The 22,930-nt window shown below is 44.8% G+C and overlaps 1 pseudogene across 1 annotated transcript; it reads right to left on the minus strand.

Moving 5' to 3' along the window:
- Positions 1 to 2,428: 2,428 nt before the first annotated feature.
- Positions 2,429 to 19,076, minus strand: LOC311247977 (cholesterol 25-hydroxylase-like protein; annotated as a pseudogene). The gene is made up of 3 exons: positions 19,005 to 19,076; positions 6,059 to 6,114; positions 2,429 to 2,853 (listed from the first exon to the last, which is right to left on the minus strand). The product of its transcript is annotated as a cholesterol 25-hydroxylase-like protein (transcript).
- Between the last annotated feature and the right edge of the window lie 3,854 nt (positions 19,077 to 22,930).

Raw genomic sequence — 22,930 nt, forward strand, 5'->3', positions numbered from 1 at the left:
CACACACACACACACACACACACACACACACACACACACACACACACACACACACACACACACACACACACACACACACACACACACACACACACACACACACACACACACACACACACACACACACACACACACACACACACACACACACACACACACACACACAATATATAGACTATTAATTATATATCCTGGGGATCACCACGATTGATTGCGTAGTAGGGGGTACTTTAGGTTGGGGGTACAGTACTCAAAAAAGGTTGGGAACCACGGCACGACGGGGTGGGTCGTGCAGCCTGACTGTGAGGCTGCTCGCCACGTGGCTTTGGCTGGAAAAAGGTACCAAGTGCAGCGTTTCAAACACCGCTTGAAGGTCATATAAAGAGAGAGCGAGAGAGAGAGAGCCAAACACAAACCACATGCTATTATAATAGATGTGGTTTGTGTTCGGCTCTCTCTAAATAAATTCGCCAAGGGCCCGATCTTTAGCAGAAGGATTAGAACATGCATATTATACACATCCTCATCCATGGGAACAAAATAAGACACTTGGCCCAAAGAGAAGCAGGGGGAAACAAATGCAGGGGTCCATTCTTCACACACACACACACCATCCCTGATTTATGAACTGTAATGTTCATAAAACCCTTACATGGGAAAACAAACGTAAAACTAAAAGGAATAACACCCCTTTGAAATAGAAAGATGAGGAAAGTACGAATCTGCAAACCCTTTGTTACACCATGACCCTTTTGTTAACATGCATGTTGTCACTGCAGTATTTACAAAATCAAGACATGTTGTGCAGTAATCGGTGTAAACTTTAGTCCACAACCCTGGTTCCCTTCCAGGTAACTGAGCCTCCAGTCACACTGCTGCACAGAGCGGCCTCTACCCCTGACCGTCAGCACGACGTAGGGCTGGGAATCTAAATGTGATTATGATATTGATTGATTGATTGATTGATTGATTGATTGAAAACATATTATTAACAGATTGCAGAATGGGTACAATACAGTACAGCTCAATACATACAATTGTTAAGGGGATGCAGACCAGAGAAAGACTTTCGTCTTGTTTACATCAGGGTCCCCCATTTTCAATGGCACACATTTATTTATGACATACATGACATACAGATAGACAGTACTGTTTCATCCTGACATTTATGACATACAAGATATACAAATATACAGTACTGTTTAAGAGACAGAGATCATAAAAATAAATATACATTCGAGGGGGAAGAAACTGTACATTTGAGGGGGTTGGGTGGGTGGGGGGTTTGGACATTTACCAGGGCCAGTTTAGAATTAGAATTGCATTGATGTGGCATAATTGCAAAACGTGTTTAGTCCCTGGTTTGAGCCAAATTTGGGTTGAACATGATTTGTGGAGCTCCCTCTAGTGTTGTGGTCGTGGAATTCACTGACCTTTGGGAAGTATTTTGACATGTACATGGGTACCTTAGTGGTGTAGTAGTGTATCTTGTAGACCAGGCCAATTGCAAGTTGCTGTACTCTGTCGTCTACTCTAAGCCATATCAATATCGAATTGCTTCAATACTATACAATACCAAAATGCTGTGGTATCGACATCTGGTATTGAATTACACTGTGTCATGCGATACCAAGCTTCAATACCTAAGTAGTTAATCTCATCAGTGTCAGTGAGCCAATAAGCATGTTTGTTCCAAGATATAACATTTATTTTGTTTAACCACAATCCAAAATCATCCAAAATGTAACCTCCGATTGGCTCACACAGTACATAACAAGGTTTTTTACCCTCTGATTTCCTTCCCCTTAGTTTGTCCCCCTCCTCTGTTAAACGCTATATCAATTTAAGAAATTATTATTATTATAGTCAACACTAACCCTAGAAAATGAGCTTGACTACTTTCACAGTTGACATTTCTTCTTCTTTTTTTTATTATGTATTTGGTAGATATTTTATTGGTTTTTGCTACCGGGCAGTCCGGTAGAGAGAGAGAGAGGAAGTATGGGAGATAGACGGGGGAAGACATTCGGCAAAGGTCGCCGGGACCGGGAGTCGAGCCCGGGATGGCCGAGTTGCACCGCAGCGCTGTACGTGGTGCGCCACCCTGGCGCCCCCTCAGTCGACATTTCTATCCCTCACTGCACTTGTAGCTGTGGATCCATGTGACATCACAGTTTAGTAGGTGGTGGGGCCTATACATACAAACTCCTCTCTGGTAGTAGGGAGAGCAGGGGCTGTGTTAGTGCTGTTCACCAATACACAGCATGCTCTCACAGCGTGTATAGTGTTGAAACTCAGTGTGAGTCCCTTTTATCTCATCAATATAAACTCAAGACAAATACCCAGTGTTGTCCATGATCTCAGATCCGAGCTGCTACACGCCTACCTAAATGCCATAAATGCACACAAATGCAAAAAACACACTGTCTCACTGATCCTCGTCCTTATTGTCTCTCCTTCTCTTCACGTCTTCCCCCGGTCTTCTCCTGTTAGAACTGTAGATGAAGGTCCCACACAGGAGATCCCAGTGGGTGAAGTAGGGGGCATAGTTTCCACTGAGCAGGCTGTGGTGGGCCTGGTGGAAGGGGGCTCCTCCCAGGCACGGGAGCAGGCGGTGCGGTCCCCAGGGCAGGTCGTAGCCACAGTGGTCCTCCACCGCCAGCCAGCTGTTGAGGAGGTGGAACAGGGCCTCGCTCAGAGGGTGGCAGCCTACGAGCCAGGCACTGGTTAGCCCCAGCAGCAGCAGGGACAGCAGCTCCGGGGAGCTGGCATCCTGGGCTGCCAGGGCAAACGGAGTGTGGTTCTGGTGGTGTGTACTGTCCGGTAGGGGTGTAACCGTAGAGCCAAGGGACTCTGGCAACCATGCATGAAAGGCATTATAGGTGGGGCAACTTTAATAGCAAATATTTTTATATTGTTGTATAGGTTATTTCTTAATTAAATATATGTATTTATTAACCCTTGTGTGGTGGCCACGTTTTTGTTACTCACCCAGTGTTCATGGGTCTGGTGGATTCACAACATTATTGGGATTTTAAAACAATGAAGCCATACTAACAATTCATGTAAAAAATAGTTAACAGATGTTAACTTTATCTCAATTACAAACAATCTAGACAGCATACATGGTTCATATTTGCCATTTACCTCTGCTAGATCACATAAATAAAAAAAAATAAAAAAAATAAAAACTGCTATTAGTTTTTTTGTGATCAAATATGTCTGTAAAAAATTATATTCATTATAATCAAGACATGCATAGAATACATCATGCTTATCTTGAAATGTATAAATAAAAGGTGGTACATACACAGTGAACCTTTTTGTATGTTCTAAACATAGAATGAGCCATGGCCAGCAGTGAGTCTCGTGTTAAAATAATATTCATTGTATAATTTCTCTTTTAGTAAACATTGAAAACGGATCGCACAGAGGCACAGACTCAACGCCACACAAGGGTTAATCCCATTCTTCTAGACCAGTGTTTCTCAACTGGCGGGTCGCGACCCAAAAGTGGGTCGCGGAGCCATTTTGAGTGGGTCGCGGATGTGTGTGTAAAAAAGTTTAAAAAAAAATGCACTACCTATCTTTGTGAAAGTGGCTTCTCAGCTCTGGTCCAGCTGAAGACAAAGCAGAGGAACAGATTGGACATTGAGCATGACCTCAGAGTTGCTTTGTCTACCATCACCCCAGACTGAGACTCTTGTCAGGAGCAAACAACATCCCCAGTTATCCCATTAGTTCCCTGGGATGTTAAGCTAAGAAATCTGCTAAGAAGGATATATTATTTATTATTATTATTATTATTATCATTATTATTATTATTATTATTATTATTATTATTATTATTATTATTATTATTATTATTATTATTATTATTATTATTATTATTATTATTATTATTATTATTATTATTATTATTATTATTATTATTATTATTATTATTATTATTATTATTATTATTATTATTATTATTATTATTATTATTATTATTATTATTATTATTATTATTATTATTATTATTATTATTATTATTATTATTATTATTATTATTATTATTATTATTATTATTATTATTATTATTATTATTTATTATTATTATTATTTTATTTCATTGTGTTTTTAGCCCTAGTTGCACTTTTTTTGCAACCCCAGTTATCCCATTAGTTCCCCCAAACTTACTGTAGGTCTGTTATGTTAAGCTAAGAAGTCTGCTAAGAAGCATAATTATTTATAATTATTTTATTTCATTGGGTTTTTATCCCTAGTTGCACTTTTGTTGCACTTTTTGTGTTTATTTCATGTTGTTAAAACCCATTCTCCGCCAGGGCTTATAGCATCCTTGTATCCAATCTGCCAGCTCTATTTGTCTATGGAGATGTTCACCTTCTTTGCAGGGCTATAACTTTTTAAATTGTATTGCTAAATTGACATTACTATGGCCCATTCAACATCAATTATCTATCGTTCAGGATGTAGGAACGTTTGACTTTTTCATTCACACATTCATACTAAAATACCATCTAGACTAAGTATAAATATGTTTTTATCGTTTTCTGCAGTATTTCATAGAATGTGAGTTATAGCCATAAATGCATATATTAGATCATCAAATGCAGTTTGATACCGATCGACGGCAGATTAAAAATGTCAACTGCTGGTGACCGGAGTGGGGGGGGGGGGGGGGGGGGGTTTATAATTCTGTGGCCGACGTTAAATAATTTATGTAGTATGGGTGATATATAGATCAGAGCAGCTTGTATCGAAAAAAATAAAGAAAAACGCTGAAACTCACCCCAGTCTCCTCTTACCTTATCTTGGGTGATGAGCGTGGAGCAAAAAGATCGCTATTATGGGATGTTGATCTAGGTGATCCAGTTCCGTTTTGTATAATACTAATATACGTCCAATCATGTTGTTTATTGAGTTATGGCAACGGATCGATTATCCAGTGTGTCGAGATGGAGTCCCGGGAGCGATAGCGAGTGGCCAGACGGAATAGGGTACGGACCAAGCACTTCCGGCCACTTCCGGTTTTGGCAACTCGCCGATCGGCCACCAGGTGGCGGTATTGAAGCATTGGAGAGTTGAGCGGAGATCTACAGTACCAGCCAAGACTCCGTGGGTGAAATGTGAATGCCATGACAGAAATTTGAAATATTGATCTCAATGACGCCGTAACACGTCATTGGCAGATTACGCATGGCGGAGAATGACGTGGTAACATGTCATTGGCGGGGAATGGGTTTTAACAGTGCATGAAAGATTGCATATTACTGCAAAAGAAAATATCTGAAATAAATCATAGTGGTTCAAAAATGTGGGTTGCGACTTAATGACTAAGGAAAATGTTGGGTCCCGAGGCTAGACCAGTTGAGAACCACTGATCTAGACCAGTGGTTCCCAAAGTCGGGGTCGCGACCCAAAGGTGGGCCGCGAGCAGCCACGGGTGGGCCGCGAGATGATTAAAAAAAAATAAACATTTATTTATTTATTTATTTATTGTCAGGTCACTGAACTTAGAAGCAGGCCAGGACAGTGTTTCTAGTTGTATTCTAAAATTCTATTCTATTGTATTCTAAAATGTGACTATATGGTTTTATAATAAACAAAAACGAAAAATCTACTTATTTCAACGAACATTTCAAACTAAATAACAGATTATGCACATAAAACGCTGAAAACAACCGAAGCAACAATAGTATTTAAATGAGGCTATTATTATTATCATTATTATTTTGCAACAAGTTAGCCCTCTCATAAATAGCACATATAAATGAATAACTAACTTGAACTAACTTAATAGGATTGAAGTGATATTTGGCTTAAAAAATCGGTCGCCTGACAAAAAAAAAAAAAAAAAAGCCAGACGATGTGCATTGGGCCGCGGCTCTCTGACGCCTTATTTTCTGGGCCCCGGCCTGAAAAGTTTGGGAACCCCTGATCTAGACCACAGTGTCAGGTAATGATGAGGCCTGTCATTTGATCAATCAGAACATCATCCGTTTATCGATTAGATAGACCACACCACGTTATATAAGGAAAACAAATCGCTCACCTGTGCATAGAATAGTGCCATACAAAAAACAGCATGTCAAACAAAAGGAAGCACTTCTACCAACAGCAGGGTTTGAAAACACACAGTGTGGCAGTCCCACCACCATCGTCCCAAACAGTGCGGCTCTGCGCTCCCAGAAATGCTGTTAAGAAGAACCTATCCGTGGGAAGACGCACCCCAGGTGTGTGAGGAAAGCGCAGACCCCCCGCGGGCAGGTAACAAGGTGAACCAAGTATCTCCCCTCGTCCTCGCAGCAGGGATCCCACGGTGGTTGGAGGAGTAACAAGTCCCCAGGTTGTTTTAAATGCATCACATATCGACCGAGGGCACCGTCTTATTCACCATGCTTAAGTTACAGGCTACCTTGTAATAAGTTTGTCCCATTGAAAAGTGTACACATCTTGTGAGGAGGAGTGGAGACGGTTCACATGGTGCTGCTGGCCATGGTAGGCGGGTCCATGGTTTCTGTTGAGCAACAGTGCCATTCTATTGGATGAAAGCTATTCTCCACAGAGACTATACCTTTATTAGCCTATGCACAATAATAATAATAATAATAATAATAATAATAATAATAATAATAATAATAATAATAATAATAATAATAATAATAATAATAATAATAAACTTTATTTGTATAGCACCCTTCAGAGTTGCAGCCCAAAGTGGTTTACATCAGTGACATGGACATAACATCTACTTAAAATAGCAATGCAGAGAATAAGAACAAGGTTAAAAAAGCAATGCAGACAATAACAATACGAACATTGATAAGCAAAATTGGAGCAGAAATAGCATACAATGGCAGCATAAACATCAATAAAATATCTAATTTACAATACAATAATCACAGTGTGGATGTAGTGAGAATGCATTAAAAGGCTACTAAATAAAGCTCACTAAATAAAACGATGAAACTAGAACTATTTAGTATAAGCCTCCCTAATGTCTGTCTATAGGTAAAGTGTTCCACAGCTTTGATGCATAATCAGCAAAGTCTACATCCTCAATTTTCGTTTGGCTGTTGCTGGGAACCTGTGAGCAGGGGAGGAAATTAGGCCACTTTACTCGCCAAATGCGAGTATTTTTTACGTTTGGCGAGTAATTCATGAAGAGCACTCGCCAGTCTGGCGAGTACTAGTAATTACAAAACAAAACAAAAAAATCATTCTGCAATCTGCTGATTCGCTCACTGGCACAAACCGAACTCTGACTCCCCCCTTGATTCCTCCCATTTGCGCCTCATAATAATCCAACCATAACCAATGAACATCATCGTTGTACAGATGCGCTCTAAGCTCCTCCAATGAACACTCATTTTCTAGAAGATGCCGCCCATCTAGGGGAAGTGGACAGATCACTGCGCGCGGACCTACAGACTCCTGCCACCGGCTTGACAACGTAGACAAACTTAGACAAAAACACATCAGTGGATGAAAATAATTGCATGTAGAGTCGTCGCTTTCGGATATCAGTGCGGTCTGACATGGGGGCGAACAACAGCATGCGACGTGTCTCCTTCGAGTCGGATGAGAATGACAAGTCAACCAGCATTAGCCGGCTAGCTACCTAGCATGTAACAAGCTACCATAACGCGCGTTCAACATAGTGGACTATACTGAGCGGCTTTGCTTAAATGCAGCCGAGTGACATTTTATTATTACCGGGTTTCCCCCCATATCACCACTCGCCCATATGCCCTTCACAACGGTGATGTTGTCATACTTGGCATTCAGAATACACCTGCTGAACCGCTAGCGTTGTCAATTCGGTTCCAATGTATTGTCATCTTACAGCACAAGTACAGTACAACCAGAATACATTTGGCATACAACCAGAGTGCAAATGTAACAAGTCAAGTTGTTTTATTTAGCTATTACATTACAGTGAAATGCTTGGTTCTTTCACTGCCCAACTCAGTCCAACCTAGACCAGCCCAACCCAGTCCAACCTAGTCCAGCCCAGCATCTTTCACTGCCTAGTTCAGCCCAACCCAGTCCAGAATAGTCCCCTCTTTCATGTTAATATGTGATATCCTAATATTTTGAAGAGTAGAGACAGTGTGATTAATACATGTTGTATGCTAATATTGTGAAGAGTAGAGACTGTTATTAATGTTTTATGCTAATAAATATTTTAAAGAGTAGAGACACGGTGTGATTTTTACTATGATTGAAAATCAATTTAGACGAAGACATACAAAGAAGTAATTATCACAATTAGCGATTTTTTTTGACTGGTAAAAAATCAGTTTGTCTGGTAAAAAAAATCAGATACTCGCCAGTTGGCTGGTAAGCCAAAAAGTTCGTTTCCTACCCTGCCTGTGAGGATTGGTTCATTCCCCGCCACACGCTCCGCTCCTTTAAGGTACTGTGTTGATTGATGCATTCCCCGCCACACGCTCCGCTCCTTTAAGGTGCTGTGTTGATTGGTGCATTCCCCGCCACACGCTTTTGGAGCAAGTATCAATTCCAGCACGCACTTGTCATAGTTTTTGATTAGCGCCCCAGAGGCTTTTTATACTGAGACTTCCCTTCAATCGATGTCGGGTCGTTTTGGAATACAACTGCTTTTGCCTGCTTTTTCCCTGTTGCTGTGCCTCGTCTTCTTTCCCTCCAGGACTTTCTGTGGAGATCCGCTGATGAGAACCTTGTTCCCCGTTTGGAGCTGCGCCTCGTTTACCCGCTTTACGCGTTTGCGCTTGGGTGAGTTGGAACCAAACCCCTCTGGATTATTCTGTCTGTGTGTGTGACGAACACAGAAGATTATCATTTTTGCTTGCACTGGACTCAGTTGAAGTGTGTGTTTTGAAGAGACACTGAAGATTGTTACTGTTCATTGGTTCTGGACACAGCTAAGGGAGGAGGGAACCACACTGCCTCTGTGTTTCGTTGGACTGTTATTGATATCTCTCTCTCTCTCCGTTTTCCACCTCGAGTTAAAGCTGGGAGTATCTGCAGAGCCGCTACAACGTCAAATACCGATTCCCCACTGCTATCACCAGGAGGATCTGCAGAGCCGCAGAGAACTCCGCCGATGGCAGTCTCCCTTGTTGTTTCATAATTGTTACTTTACCCCTTTTGTGACTCTGTAAATAAATACGCCCTAGTATTTGGCTAACTATGAAACTCCTGTCTGTGCCGTGCGATTGAGGTCGGTTCAAACCCTAACATTACGACCCGACCATGACGACCTCAGCCGACACAGACAGGGTCAGAACAGCATTGCTGTACAGGAGCTCCGAGACCAGGTCCTGCCTATTCAGGAGTCCCTTGGCTCTCTGGCTAGCCTACAGACAGCCCAGGGTAATTAGCAGACTAATATTCTCCACCAATTACAAGCACTGAGTGAAGCCGTTAACACCTTGCTTGTAACCCCACCTACTACAGGAGCCTCGGCCGGAGCATCACCCGCAGCCGTGGCAGGCCCCGCGCCTCCCGATCCCGCACCTCGGGAGCCCCGTCTCTCCAAACCACGGTTGTTCAATGGTAACTTCGAGGATTGTGCCACATTCATCATGCAATGTGAGTTGGTTTTTCGTCATCAACCCAGCCGATTCACTTCAAGGGGAGCCCGAGTGGCTTACATGACTAACCTGCTCTCAGGCCGGGCAGCACAGTGGGTTACTGCCTCCTGGGCAATGGGGGCTGATTTCTGTTTTTCCTACCCAGACTTCGTGGCAGAGCTCCGCAGGGTTTTCCACCACCCAGCCCGTGGCCAGGACCCTGGAGCTCGGTTGGGCACCTTCCGGCAGGGCAGTGGCGGGGTCACCGACTACGTGCTGGAGTTCAGACTGGCGGCAACGGAGAGCGGTTGGAACAATCAAGCGATTCGTCTCACCTTCATGAGGGGGCTCAACAACGCTGTCAGGGACCAGCTCGCGACCCGTGAGGAACCTGAGTCCCTCGAGGACCTATTCAGCCTCGCCATTCGCATCGACGGACGCCTCCAGGAGAGAAGACGTGAGAGAACCCGACCGGGACCTCCAGAGGTTCCCCAGACCCCCCGTACTCGTGACGGTACTGCGGCCCGCCCTGCTCCCAACACAACTGGTGGTTCCTTCCCCTCCCGTTCGGTGCCCGGGGAGGAACCCATGCAGCTGGGACGTTCACATCTTAGCCAAGCTGAACGGGAGGCAAGGTTCAGGTCCGGCCTTTGCCTCTACTGCGGTCGGGATGGACACCGTATCTCCAACTGCCCCACCCGGCCAAAAGACCAGGCTCGCCGGGACCCCGGGAGATCCTGGTGAGCCGGTTTTCTCGTTCCCAGAGCCGTGCACCACCTAGCCGTCTGATTAGCGTCACCCTGGCCTGGGCGGACCAACGGGCCACGGTGGAGGCACTCATTGACGCGGGTGCTGACGAGAGTTTCCTAGACTTCGAGTTTGCTACCCGGGCCAACATTCCACTAGAGGACCTCGTGAGGCCATTGGAGGTGTTCACATTGGACCAACACCGCCTGGCTGACATCACTCAACGCACCTGTCCTGTCCTGCTCACCATTGCTGGTAACCACGTTGAGAGACTTCAGTTTTTTATCACCAGATCCCCTCTTGTCCCAGTAGTCCTGGGCCGGCCCTGGCTCACGCTGCATGAGCCCCACATCGCCTGGTCCTCCGGTACCATCAGGGGGTGGAGCTCCTCCTGTCATGCCCAGTGTCTTCAGGCGGCGTCCTGTCCCTCGCCCCGGAGATCCGTTTGTGAGCCGCCTCCGGACCTCTCGACCATACCCCCCGAGTACCACGACCTCGAGGAGGTTTTCAGTAAGTCCAGGGCTCAGGCCCTTCCGCCTCACCGGCCTTACGACTGTGCCATCGACCTCCGCTCAGGGGCTCCCCTTCCCGGCAGCCGCCTCTACAGTCTGACCGTCCCTGAGAAGGCAGCGATGGATCAATATATCTCTGAGTCCTTGGAAGCAGGACTCATTTGGCCTTCCTCCTCCCCTGTGGCGGCCGGTTTCTTCTTTGTTGGGAAGAAGGACGGAGACCTTCGACCCTGCATCGACTATCGCCAGCTCAACGAGATCACCATTAAGAACAAGTACCCTCTTCCTCTCATGAACTCCACCTTCGAGCCTCTCACCCAGGCTACCGTCTTTACCAAGCTGGACCTCCGGAGTGCCTACCATCTGGTCCGTATCCGAGAGGGCGATGAGTGGAAGACCGCCTTCAAGACTCCCAGGGGCCACTACGAGTACCTGGTAATGCCGTTCGGCCTCACCAACGCTCCGGCGGTATTCCAGGCGCTCATGAACGACGTCCTTCGTGACATGCTGGAGGAGTTTGTGGTGGTATACCTAGACGACATCCTCATTTTCTCCAAGACCCTCGAGGAACACATCCAGCATGTCCGCCGTGTGCTGGAGCGCCTCCTCCACAATCGGCTCTTCGTCAAGGCAGAGAAGTGCCAATTCCACTCCGACTCCGTCGATTACCTGGGCTTCATCGTGGAGAGAGGCTTGACCCGAGCTGACCCTCGCAAGATCCGGGCCGTGGAGGAGTGGCCGGAACCCACCTCTCAGAAGGAGTTACAGAGCTTCCTCGGGTTCGCCAACTTCTACCGAAGATTCATCCGGAACTACAGTCAGGTGGCGGAACCACTTACCAGGCTGACCTCTCCCGCCCTGCCGTTCGACTGGTCCCCAGCGGCGTGTGCTGCGTTCCGCTCCCTCAAGAAGAGGTTCACTTCCGCCCCGGTCTTGCTCCATCCAGACCCCAAGAGACAGTTCATCGTAGAGGTGGACGCCTCGGATACCGGACTAGGAGCTATCTTATCCCAGCGGTCGGCAACGGACCAGAAGGTACATCCGTGCGCCTTCTACTCGCGTCGTTTCCTCCCTGCCGAGAAGAACTATGACATCGGCAATCGGGAGCTGCCTTGGAGGAGTGGCGTCATTGGCTGCCTTGGAGGAGTGGCGTCATTGGCTAGAGGGGGCCGAGGAGCCATTTACCATTTGGACGGACCACAAGAACCTGACGTACATCCGTGCTTCCAAGCGCCTCAATGGCCGGCAGGCAAGATGGGCCAGCTTCCTCAGTCGGTTCGACTTCTCGCTGACGTTTCGCCCTGGTTCCCGCAACACGAAGGCCGACTCCCTGTCCCGGTTACACTCCAAGAAGGCTCCAACCACTGAGGACCCGACTCCCATCCTCCCAGAGGCCAGGGTGGTAGGAGTAGTCACCTTGGGCATCGAGGGGTGGTAAGGCGTGCCCTACGCTTCCATCGCCCTCCAGGCAATGTACCGGTTCATCGTCTCTTCGTCCCCGACTCAGTCCGGTCCCGGGTCCTCCAGTGGGGCCATACCAGCCGGTTCGCCTGCCACCCAGGCGTTCATTGCACGTTCTCCTTCCTGGCTCGTCGATTCTGGTGGCCCACCATGAGGAACGACGTCAAGGAGTTCGTACTGGCCTGCGCAGTCTGCGCCCGCAGCAAGGCCTCCCACCAGGCACCCTCCGGGCTATTGCAGCCGCTTCCCATTCCGAGCCGCCCTTGGTCCCATGTGGCGTTGGACTTCGTCACGGGTCTTCCTTCTTCCCAGGGGAACACGTGCCTACTGACCGTGGTGGATCGGTTCAGCAAGGGGGTTCACCTCGTGGCCCTTCCCAAGCTTCCCTCGGTGGCCGAGACGGCGGACCTCCTGACACGCCACGTGTTTCGCCTCCATGGGTTTCCCCAGGACGTCGTCTCGGACCGGGGGCCCCAGTTCACTTCCTAGGTATGGCGGGCTTTTTGCAAGGGATTGGGGGAAACGGTCAGTCTTTCCTCTGGTTATCATCCCCAGACTAACGGACAAACGGAGAGGATGAACCAGAGCGTGGAGTCTGCTCTTCGGTGTGTGGCTGCCGAGAAACCCGCTTCTTGGAGCCGTTTCCTTCCCTGGGTCGAGTACTCCATCAACTCCATGGTCAGTTCCGCCACCGGCCTCTCACCTTTTGAGGTATCCCTGGGCTACCAACCCCCTCTTTTCCCTGCACAGGAGTCGGAAGTGGCAGTTCCCTCCGTACAGGAGCATCTCGACCGGTGCCGTCGGGTCTGGGAGATTGCCAGGACTGCGCTGCTCCGGTCATCGGAGCGCGCCAGTCGTGGGGCCGACCGGCGCCGGGTCCCTGCGCCGACGTACCACCCTGGGCAGAGGGTGTGGCTGTCCGCAAAGGACCTTCCGCTTCGGTCCTCGGCCAAGAAGCTCAACCCCCGGTTCGTCGGTCCTTTTGAGGTTCTGAAGGTGCTCAGTCCGGCGGCGGTGAGTCTTAAGCTTCCTGCGTCCATGCGCATTCACCCCGTTTTCCATGTATCCGTTAAGCCTGTCTCTCTCAGTCCCCTGATGCCTCCTGCTCCGGACCCGCCTCCTCCCGAGATGGTGGACGGACACCCCCAGTGGCAGGTCCGCCGGTTGATGGGCGTTCGACGGCGGGGTCGGGGGTTCAAGTACCTGGTGGACTGGGAGGGGTACGGCCCGGAGGAACGGAGCTGGGTCTCCCGCCAGCTCATCATGGACCCCGGCCTGATCACCGACTTCCATCGTGCTCACCCAAACGAGCCGGGTCGGGCTGGTCGCCGGGTGGCTCCCGTGGAGGGGGGGGTACTGTGAGGATTGGTTCATTCCCCGCCACACGCTCCGCTCCTTTAAGGTACTGTGTTGATTGATGCATTCCCCGCCACACGCTCCGCTCCTTTAAGGTGCTGTGTTGATTGGTGCATTCCCCGCCACACGCTTTTGGAGCAAGTATCAATTCCAGCGCGCACCTGTCATAGTTTTTGATTAGCGCCCCAGAGGCTTTTTATACTGGGACTTCCCTTCAATCGATGTCGGGTCGTTTTGGAATACAACTGCTTTTGCCTGCTTTTTCCCCGTTGCTGTGCCTCGTCTTCTTTCCCTCCAGGACTTTCTGTGGAGATCCGCTGATGAGAACCTTGTTCCCCGTTTGGAGCTGCGCCTCGTTTACCCGCTTTACGTGTTTGCGCTTGGGTGAGTTGGAACCAAACCCCTCTGGATTATTCTGTCTGTGTGTGTGACGAACACCGAAGATTATCATTTTTGCTTGCACTGGACTCAGTTGAAGTGTGTGTTTTGAAGAGACACTGAAGATATAATTTCTGTTTGCACTAAACTCAGCTAACTTGTGTGTTGTGGAGAACACTGAAGATTGTTACTGTTCATTGGTTCTGGACACAGCTAAGGGAGGAGGGAACCACACTGCCTCTGTGTTTCGTTGGACTGTTATTGATATCTCTCTCTCTCTCCGTTTTCCACCTCGAGTTAAAGCTGGGAGTATCTGCAGAGCCGCTACAACGTCAAATACCGATTCCCCACTGCTATCACCAGGAGGATCTGCAGAGCCGCAGAGAACTCTGCCGATGGCAGTCTCCCTTGTTGTTTCATAATTGTTACTTTACCCCTTTTGTGACTCTGTAAATAAATACGCCCTAGTATTTGGCTAACTCTGAAACTCCTGTCTGTGCCGTGCGATTGAGGTCGGTTCAAACCCTAACAGAACCTTCAATAAACCAGTAGTAGATTATTAATGTTACCACATAGTTGACAAGAGATTTGGTCCTGTTCCATTTAGGGCTTTGTGGGGGGGGACCTTAAAATCAATTATAATGACCGGAAGCCAGTGCACAGCAGCTAACACTGGTACGCTCTCCTCTTGGTTCCATACACTGTAAAAAAAAAGAAAAAAAAGAAAAACGTTTTTTTCACAGGAAATTCACTGTATTATTTTACAGATTACCTTTGTTTTTCTACTTTAAGTGTAAATACCATAAAAATACAGTAAATTAACTTTTATCAAAAATATTAACCATTAACTCATTCCACACACACACACACACACACACACACACACACCTCCAACACGTTATAGTGTCCGTTCTGCGCAGCCAAAGCAAGGGGAGTCTTCCTCTTGACGTCACACGCGTTGGGGTCAGCTCGTAGTTCCCGTCTAGCGTTAATGTAAAACAAAATGCACGTCCACTTCAGTCTAAGTTGTGTTTTGATCAGATGCAGGGATGGAAAAGCCGGAGCTTCTTCAGAGACTATTAACGTCTCAGTCTCACCAGCAGTTGAGGCAAGCGGTTCAAGTATTTCTAACGGGTTTGAGCCAGACATTTTAAAAGCTCAACTCACTGTCTCTGGAGTAACATTGCATAGTTTTAAAGTAAGATATTCCTTTATTGACCATCTTGGGGGAATTCGGGCGTCATAGCAGCATGGGGAGGGGAGGTACAGGTATGGCAGAGTAATAGTAGAAATACATAGATATAAGCAATACAATTAGATCTGAAGTTGTAATCATGTAGTTAAAATACGGCCTCGCAAGCGCGTTTGCAAATGGTGGACTCGAGGAGGGAGGCCTGGTCCTCGTGCAGGACAGACCATATATTCACACAGGTTCAAATTAGCAACGGTTCAAAGTTTTATGAATGCATTTCATTGTCAGTGTTCATTTTCTGTACATGAATTAGCCAATAAATTAAACTAAATTAAGTCAAGTGTTCCTTTATTAATCCCCTTGGGTAAATTAATAACAGTGTCCTAAGAGTCATAGTCCTAACAGTGTTTAGTATTAAGAGTGAAATAATCATAACCGTTCTCAAGTTCACCAGCCGTTAGCCCTCCAGCAATTGGCATGTCTTCACCCATTCCCAGTATAAACACAAGGGGACTGTAATGAAATGACATGTTTTAAGTTTGAGGACATTGGTCGTGGAGTTACTTACCGTATATACAGTACTGTATATTTGCATATCGTATATGTCACAAATGTAACAGTACTAAATACCTGTATGTCATGTATGTCCCTATGCCATAAATGTCATGTATGTTGTGTATGTCATAAATGTCACTATGAATTGAAAATGGGGGACCGTGATGTAAACAAGACAAACGTCTTTCTCTGGTCTGCATCCCCTTAACAATTGTGTATTGAGCCGTACTGTATTGTACCCATTCTGCAATCTGTTAAATAAAGTTTTCATTCATTCATTCATTCATTCATCCATTCATTCATTCATTCATTCATTCATTCATTCATTCATTCATTCATTCATTCATTCATTCATCCATCCATCCATCCATTCATTCATTCATTCATTCATTCATTCATTCATTCATTCATTCATTCATTCGTTCTCTCACTCGCCTACGCTAAGTGCAGTTAGCTTGATTGTCCAGCTGGTGGAGCCAGAGCTCCTTGTGTATCTGCAACATGAGAGAACATAACAGAAAAACAGGGAGAGATTGGATCGTAAAGTCAACTTGATGTCACCCGCTGAGCGTTCGGTTGAGGTTATTCATTTCCTTTGTCTATAATATGATTCAGATTCGTAGAAAATATATTCAACTCTTCCTCTTTTAGGTGTTTTTGAGTTAAGATATTTAGCTCGTATCCTATTGGAGGGTGGCTGCCACGTGACGCGGATGTGTTGGGAATTATACTTGAATAGCGTTACATTGTTCTTAAATAATTCCTCCACGGTTACATTTGTATAAATGTAGACATGTCCATATATCGGACGCCACACGCATGTTGCCTGAGAGTATTTATCTTACACGATAAGAGATATTATGCCTCATCTCTGCATAAACCCACGACCGAGAGTGAGTTGTCTGGAAATGAGGCGGCTCCGCCTGAAAGTTTATCGGCATTACTTACCCCGTTATCGAATTGAATAACCTTTATTTTTGGAGCGGGGAGATTGAATATAATGCTATATTATAGCTGGTTTTTTTCTGTTTCTTCCAACTGCGCCGCATCATGTCAAAAATCAGTCCTTCTATGTTTCAAGTTTATTTTTATTTGACACAATAAAATACAGAATACTTTATGATCAAATGCTTGTTTCTGAGAGTTGTGCTACATACAGTACAAAAAAAAAAGGAAATGAGTGTAAAGGAATGTTCAGTCAATATACAATACAGAGTAAAATGAGTAACAGTGAGGTACAATACAGAAATTAGTCATCATCATGCGGGTGGTCATGCCTGCATCGATTGTGCAAAATACAATAATAAAAATAGGCATAGAAAAAAAAAAAAAATAGGTAAGACACAAGATGTGCATGATAAAAAAAAACATGCTAAGTTCCTGAGAAACTGGTTTGTTTGATTGATTGACAACTTTATTAACAGGTTGCAGAATGGGTACAATACAGTACGGCTCAATACACACAATTGTTAAGGGGATGCAGACCAGAGAAAGACTTTCGTCTTGTTTACATCAGGGTCCCCCATTTTCAATTCATCATAACATATATGACATACCAGATCTACAACAGTACTGTTTGTGAGTACAAAAATAATCTAAAAAGAGTATATACATTTGAGGGGGAAGAAACTGTACATTGGAGGAGGTTGGGTAGGTGGGGGAAACTACATTAGAGGTGGTTGGGTGGGGGGGATGGGTAGGCGGGGGCAACTTAATTTTATATTGTTTTTATTATTTGTATTGCTATTTATTGTCATTATTGATATTATTACTGCTGTTATTGTCCTGTGAAGTCTTGTTTATTATTATTATTATTATTATTATTATTATTATTATTATTATTATTATTATTACTGTATTGTGTTTTGTCTTGTTTCATTAAAAAAAGAATATATATATATATATATATATCAGAAAGAAAGGGTAAATGTGATTTCTTTCAAAGAGAGGTAATTTAAAGGTTCATGCTTCTCCCCATCTCTGGCTGACATCACCATTGTGATAGATGATGGTTAGGACTTTGTGTTTTCCTCAGTGAGGGATTCTCTTTTGTCGGTCAGCAGCGTTTTGTACTTGCTGAAGCTTCTCTGTATAATTATTTAAAGTTTCGTTTAAATATCAACATTATCTGGCCATCCTCAGCAGGGGCGGATTTAGGATTGTAGGAGATCCTGGGCTTAGCCCAGATAGGTGCCGCGTTAGCGGGCATGGATTTCTTTTACTTCGACACCACAACCTTTAACTTATACCACCACCTTAAATCGGACAAAAGGCACTAGAGAACACTTAAATTCACACCCTTTAATTAATGAAGCAAACTATTTACTTCCCTGTTCATTCTGGAAATGAAAATGCTCAGCCGTGCGCAGACCTGCCCCGACGAGGTTGTACAGAACTGACTTTTGAGGCGATTCCCTTGTAGCTTTAATTTGCTTTATTGATTTCAAGCACATGGAGAGAGTGTGACAGCAAAAGATGAACAGACTTTGAAGAATACTTTTTAACACCCCGCAGATATGCCCTGCATTTGACTTCCTTTCTTTTCTGAAAGGGAAAGCCTAGTTATTTTTGCTAGTACGGTCATGGAATTGGTATTACATGCAGCTCTAAGTGGTCTTAAAAGGGTCTTAAATGTAACAGGGCTGTCTTAAATACTTCGAAGCTTCGTTCGATGGGCATAAAATTAGATTATAATTTTTTTTTTTTGCTAAATCAACTCTGCCTCTCTTTGTTAATTACAACAAGCAATGCTGTTTGTTATTTAAGATGAGGTCGGACTCGGCACTGACAGATTTTGTGTTCATTGTGCTGCTTTATAAAGCCTCAAATGACGGCTTACAATATTTCATGAAAGCAAACTGTTGTGTTTGTCTAAGATTTAAAAAGGTTTACACTTTACAGCACTGACAAAGTTAAATTAAATTGAATCTCGGCCCCGAAGCTTCGAATTCTAAAAAAAAAAATGAAGGTCAGCCCTAATATATACCCCGCATCAGACACACTGGAAAGGTTCAGTTCAGGACTGGTGTTAAACTTTGACCCTCCATGGTCACAGGAGTGAGGCGTTAAACCGCCACGCAGATTAAAGCCACCATCAGCAGCTGCATCAGCCAGACACCGGAGCTCGCTGGAGAGTCAGCGCCGTTCACGGGAGTGTCAGAACTGCTCGTGCTATTTTGTTCGGGCCACGGTTTTCGGCGGTTCGACCACGCCGTTCTCCCCTTCCAAAGGTAGCTTCACAGTTGGTTCTGTCAGGTTGTTGGCGTCCACGACCGACGTCTGCGTTACCATCATGATCAGCAACACCGCCATGAGTCCCGTCCAGCACTGACGATACATAGTGACTTGCCTTTCCACCTGAGAGGAGAAACACACACACACACACACACACACACACACACACACACACACACACACACACACACACACACACACACACACACACAGTGCTCATTAGGCTTCCATCAACCTTAAGTTGTCTGAGTGTAGTAGATTGTTGTAGCTCTAAACTGCCTTGTCACCTGCTCATTATCTCACAGCCATGAGTTGTGTTCGGGCTTTCTGGACGCAGCGGTGTACCTCGTTCAAGAGGAACAGACGTTTCTCTCTGTCTGGACACTGAGGTCTACCTCGTTCAAGAGGAACAAGCGTTTCTCTCTGTCTGGACACGGAGGCAGTGTGCGAACCATACCATGGTCTTCGGGGGAGCTCATTATATTTTTTGGGGGGGGGGTCAGCAGCGCTGCGCGTGCTTCACAGGGAGGACTTTACTGTGACGCTTGCAATGCTGACATAGGCTATATGAGTAACGTTACAGAACCACACATAGTCCACACCACACAGGTCTGCATGCATGCATGATGAAGACGCACATATTTGAAATACACATGCTCAGAATAACCCCTCTGATCCAACACTAAAATGCACTTACAACAGTCCTATTTACACATAAACACACGGATTAACCAATACCGAACAAGTCAACGACCAAACACATCGAGTCTAACATTATTATAGGCAAATGCAACATTATCACACCAGTCAGCACCCTGGTCAGTACTAAAAGACAGGGTGAGAGCCGCACGCACCCACACACGAGACAAGCGCAGCTGCGCATGTAACCACCAACGCACAATAATCATACCATAGACATTTTATAAATGAGCAATAATGATAATAATACAGTTACTGTAATTAGGAAAAGAAGGTCTTACCTTAACACAGAAGCGACCACAAAGGCCTGGGATCAGCTGCCTGCGAGATGCGTCCTCACTTGCTGTTTTAAAGTGGCGCGCTAAAGCAGGGTAGTTATTGCAGACTGCTTTTACAGTATTAAAATTACTCACCACCCACTTGATGGTGAAGATCTGCCCAATTCTCAAAATCGGCATGTCACAGAAGTAGTCCCCGCAGCAGGTTGTTAGCGTCGCCAGCAGTCAATTTAAAATGGTCTGCGATTGAAGAAGTAGATGCTCCTCCTACCGGCTCCTGCTCAGTCGAGTCGATTGGCTGCTTCGCCTTCTTTGTAAAACCAAAATTGGTTAGGCTTACTTCTTTGATTTTTCGTTTAACTTTCGACATTATCCTTAATACCTTCTTTTAAAACGGCGGGTGAAGTTTGATTTGTGCCTGCAGGCTGCAGCGCCGCCACGCTCCGAATGGTAATTGCAAGAATAGCATGCATGTCACCATCTATTGAACCAACGGTGAATTAGTGCACAAATCATGAAGCATACATCAAAATAGCCTAATTTTACGCATTATACACGATGATGACGATACAGAAAATTACAGAAAAATGAGAAATGCATGGCAAAAATAGCATTTATTGTCAGTATTTTAGAGACCCCCCAAAAATTCACAAATCATGTTTTCAGGGCTCCCCCATGGCTCCCCTAGCTCCCCCATGGTTTGCACCCTCCACGGAGGTGTACCTCGTTCAAGAGGAACAAACGTTTCTCGTTTTAGTGCCACCCCTTAAATTTACACTCACTGTTACCCCTTAACTTTACACTGTCACTGTTGGTCAAAGAGAGTAGCCTCCCGCTAACACTAAACCTTTTTGCAGCACATCGATATCTTAATTAGAAATCTTAATTAGAAAGATTCAAACTCAGTAAATACTATCAAACTCCTCTGGTCTTTCCAAAGACCAGAGTTGAGTTGGGATGGGCGCACGCACGCACAATTTGTCAATCTCAGGGGATGTCTGGGATCGATTATGTACACAACAATGGGAAACAACATGCTCCAATAATTGGAGGGAATTTGGATGGAAGAAACTAGTAAGGTTTTTTTATCACTCCATTGCAGAGAAGACATCAGGGGACCGGGGTGGGATGCTGGAGATCCTGTGGGCGTCTATTCTTATCCCAACCCATGTTTGCGATCTGATTGGCCACTGACGTTTCTGGTCATGTGCGCCCAATCACGTGACGCGACCATTTCCGCCTCGACCAGCAGCAAACTACCTAATGCCTACGATCCACACTCTAACCTTAACCAACTTCGAAAGAGTGCCTAAGCTTAACCGGCGAAAGAACTTGCCGTCACACGATATCGCCCTGCTCTAAGACAAACTCTAACCTTAACCAACTTCGAAAGAGTGCCTAAGCTTAACCGGCGAAAGAACTTGCCGTCACACGATAGGCGCGACCAGAAACGTCAGTGGCCAATCAGAGCGCAAAACGCGAACGCGTAAGCAAACATGGGTTGGGATAAGAATTTAAGAATTTAGGCATCCTGTGGACTAAATGAAGCTAATCATTTACATATATTCTGGGAATGTTAGGCCCTGGTGCCATATTGGCAAGAGATTCACAGGAACTTAGAAGCCATTTTTTTAGACTGACATCCACTTTGAATTCGACACCTTATACCTAGGAAACATCCTTCGAAAAATGGGGGCCCTTGGATGTTTTTATTAAAAAAAATTAATTGCCAAGAGTAAAGACCATAACCCTATCAAAACAGCAGTCAAAGTGTATATTTTCATTTTTACCGATGTTTTGTAAGATTTACCGAAAATAAGAATTTATCGGAAAAATGCTAATTATATATCTTTTATCGTAAAACCGTGAGGAAATGACTAAATCCAGATTTAACCCTGCCATTGGAAAGAGGAGCATTTTCCCTATCCATAGATGTATGATTTGGCCATAATAAGGTCAAGTTCAAGGTCAAATATGAATTAATAATTCAAATTGATTATCATTTATTACTGTATCTACAAATCCTTCTGTTTAATCATCTTCCCTTTATTAATTTGCTTAGATTTTTACTACACTTGATCTCAATAAGGTGCTGAATGAGCTCAGTGAGCAAGCTCGGATTGCTCACAATTGTAACATAGTGTTATTCACCGGCACAGATGCAAAAAAATATCATTTATATTCTCCTTTTTTTCATTACAATTTACTCAAGCCTAGTAACAGACACAATATTTCTGACACTGGGAATACATTACATACCCCCAGGTGCCTAGATGTTCCTAGATACCAAGAACATGCAAATTGACCTTGTAGAAGTGAAGCTATCTTCCATTTACTTAGGCATGTACCTTTAGGCGAAATTTCTGAAAATAGGACTACAGCTTACATGGTCAGATTTTAGTTGAACTGTTAAAAGAACATTATGTGAGCGTTACTTATTGCACAACAACCTAAGTTGTGATGTAATCTTTGTGATACATGTGACGAAATCTCCCCAAGTTCACTCGTTAGCATGTTGACTTTATTTTATTTATTTTTCATTTTTTTTTCAAATATAAAAACAAAAAACCTTGGGTCATAGGAAAGGAATTGATGGACATTTTCACATTCCACAAACAAGTGGAGAATTGATGGACATTCTCACATTTCACAAACGAGAAGGATGTGAAAGGATAAAAGGACATGATTGTTTTCAAGAAGAATTGATGTATTGTGAATGTAATAACAAATAATGCAGAAACCAATGACCAATTTAAAAAAAATAAAAATCATTTCTTGCCAACCGCATTGCTTTGTTATAGGCAGTCATGGCTTCTTCGTATATATATCACGTCATAGTGAACTGTGAGGGGTTGTAGCTTACCGTGAACCACGCTGCCTGCTGGAAGTTTAGAGGTCTTCTCACAAGGTAGGCTTTCTGTCAGCATCACATGGTGGCACTATATCATCATACTT

This window comes from Notolepis coatsorum, assembly GCF_963971535.1.
Source record: "Notolepis coatsorum genome assembly, contig: SCAFFOLD_193, whole genome shotgun sequence".
In the NCBI taxonomy this organism is placed as follows: domain Eukaryota; kingdom Metazoa; phylum Chordata; class Actinopteri; order Aulopiformes; family Paralepididae; genus Notolepis; species Notolepis coatsorum.